Source organism: Haliotis rubra, unplaced genomic scaffold, assembly GCF_003918875.1.
Source record: "Haliotis rubra isolate DU_JTF1 unplaced genomic scaffold, ASM391887v1 Scf187, whole genome shotgun sequence".
NCBI classification, from domain to species: Eukaryota; Metazoa; Mollusca; class Gastropoda; order Lepetellida; family Haliotidae; genus Haliotis; species Haliotis rubra.
In genome coordinates, this window is record NW_025765858.1 from 56,186 (window position 1) to 59,531 (window position 3,346).

Here is a 3,346-nt window from a genome sequence, read left to right on the forward strand (position 1 = left end):
ACTTTCTGAACACTAACAACGTCAACGCTTTGCCATGGCCAGCTCGCTCCCCTGACTTGTCACCTATAGAACATTTGTGGAATTAACTCGATAGACAGAGTATACCCATGTATGCATTTTCATATGTTACGGCTGCATAATGTGTTTTGAGATCGAAATTTTGAGTTTAACACAAGTGTAAATGAGTAAACCGTTTACGTTTTACTTCGTTGTTGTTGCTTTTGAATACATTCAATTTCAAAGAAGATAAAGTTTCTGTTGCACGTCGGTATTTTACGTGGACGATAATCTACCCCGACCACAAGACATTTACATTCAATTATGCTTAATACTGTTGCACATTATGATTGGCAGGTCCAGGGATATTGTCGTGTCCATTTTTTGGTTTATCTATTCTATTGGTAAGATATTAAGAGAAAATGGTAATTTTTGCACTGTTAACGGTTGTGTTGAACACTGCCTCAGTCTTTTAAAATGCCATAAAGATATGCATTACTCTGACCTTGAATATCCATCATGATATCTCTCCCAAGGGTCCGTCCGAATCCACCTCTATTTGCAGAATCTCTGCTTGGATTTAATAACACTTAAGTGATATAATGAATTGTTCTTGTTATATGATATAGCCAAATTACTATCAATTGCTTTCTTTTTAAGACTGGCACAGAAAAAGACTTACATAGAAACATGAACTCGTTGCATGTATAAAGTAGAGTGAGTGAATGAGTTTGGTTTTACGGCACCTTTAGCAACATTCCCGCAATATCACGACGTGGAACACCAGAAATGGGCTTCACACATTGTACCCATGTGGGGAATCGAACCTGGGTCTTCAGCGTGACGAGCGGGCGCTTTAACCACTATGCTACCCCACCGCCCCGTATAAAGTAGAGAGGTTAGCAGTTGTTACGGTTTAACTAACGTCTGTGTCAACCCCAACCTTGAGGTGGTTCAACTTTGAAAACTAATATCCGGTTAGTGACTGATGTAAAGAAGAAGCAGTCTTGAAAATATTCCTTTGGAAGAATGTGAATGGGTCACTCAACACTAGTGATAACATCAGGTGTTCGGTTGAAAGGTAAATATGTATGGTCTTACCGGGATTACTTAAGATGATCAATTACCTTCTCAAAGGCACCATCGAGTGTATCGCCTTTGTTCCAGCGGCCACACCTGGTGCCGGTTTTCTTCACGTCCTGGATGCAGTTGGGATTATCCAACCCCATATGGCCATTCCAGCAATCAGGATCAAACATCTTCCTTCCTCCTTTGATGACGAAGTCCGGAAAGATGGTCACTTGATATTGACCACTGACAAGGCTTAACATATAAACCAAGACTGTCACGCTTAGCCACACTCTGCTTATTGAGAGCCACATGTTTCCAGAAGTGAGGCAGTCGTGATGTGTATCAGGTGCGGAATGCATGCAGTCCTTATCTGACTCAGAACGAGCTGGCTGTGTTTTCGACTTGACATTTTATACATGAGAAAGTGACATTTGCAGATGATAATAATCTGATTTAATTCACTGTACTGTGAGCATATACTTTGTAAGTCTGATTTCACTTTAGTCTGTTTTTACAGACTATCGACGCCATGCTATTTTCTAGTTGTAATTTTCAAGGAAGGAAATGTGTATGTGTTGTCTATGTAACGTGAACATATTCCTCCTATTTAGGCCTGATTTTATACATACATATATACACATACTTCTTAATTTCTGTTTTAAAGGCCTTATGTCCTTTTACATAAATTCAAATGAATTCTACAATGACAGATGGACACACTAACTTTATATTACATTACATTTACACAAAGCCTTCTGTTAATACAGGAAATTATTCCACAATTGAAAAAGACCTCTTGCTTTATTGGCTACGTTTGCAATAATCTACCTGCATACTTGCATCTGTATACATGTGTACACGGATCACAGTCCGTTCACTATTTTATACAATGAAGAACTAAAACAAACGCCTAATGCACTGGAGCTTGAATGTGATGTGGACATCAAGGGAATGAAAACATTATTGCTGATACATCATTCCGAGCTGGTTGTGGGTGATGGGATTTGACGGCGGGCATGGGTTTCTCACACTCTTCACGAACGATGTGTTTAACTGTACATTTAGCAGTTATACTTTAATGACCAAAGACCCTCTATGGTCAAGCTTCCTTTCTCCTTTGAGGGAGTTTGCCATGTGTCAGAGTTTGTGGACATTGTAGAACGGCGTTGTATTTGTATTGCATTATTTCTGTTACGATTCAGTAGGTGTGTTTGTTGCAATATTATGACTGGGGGACAAAACTGCTGTGGAAATTACCAATGTTATTTTTATTGCCATAATACCTCTTTTTATATTATATTTCCATTGAATTTGGACTGCATAACAAGCACAACATCAATTGAGGCTATACGAATTTTACTATTACGCTTTTAGAATTTTTGAGAGATGAAAGCTACTTACATGCTATACTGTTCTGCCTATGTCAATTTTATCAAGAGAACTTTTAATTCGTATAAAATATTTACTGACGTCCGTCATTTGTTTTGATTTGGAACTGAGGACAACTAAATACTTTGTGCACTGTCGTTCAATAACATGAACCCTGTAGCAACCTGACTACAAGTTCAGGAACACGAGAGCAACGTAAAGGAACTCGGATTCGACAAGGAGTTAATGTTCAAGATCCTTATCTCAGTGTTCAAGTCCCTGCCTGATCTAGCTCCACCTTACAGTAGTGAGTTGAACTCCCTTTACATCCCAGGCGGACAATGAGAAGAAGAACATGACGAATGTTGGAGATTCCACCCTCAAAAAGAAAAGAATACCCAATGTGACAGACATGTTTCCTCAACAGGACCTATATTATTGACCAATGTTCAAAACAGTACGCACGACATACGTGAACTCATGTTATCTGGTAATGCAAAGATTGAATGAATTTAGTTTTACGCCACTTTTAGCAATATTTCAGCAACATCACGATGGGGGACACGACAAATGGGTTTCACACATTGTACTCAGGTGGGGAATAGCACCCGGGTCTTCGGTGTGATGAGCGAATGGTTTAACCACTTGACTACCCACCGCCCCCAGACAATGCGAAGAATCGGTAGTGATAGCAAACACCTGGTTTTTGAGATAACTAGCTCCATGCACGAGCCCTTGATAAACCTCGCATAAAGTAGTCTACACTTATTACAAAGCAAAACACTTTTAAGGAAATCAGGTCTAACCTGGAGTTCTCGCTAAATACAACATGTTTATTGTAAGAATCTCGAAGGCACTAACCCGTTATGGACCCCGTACCCTGAAACTAAAACAGATCCTGTGCAGTGTA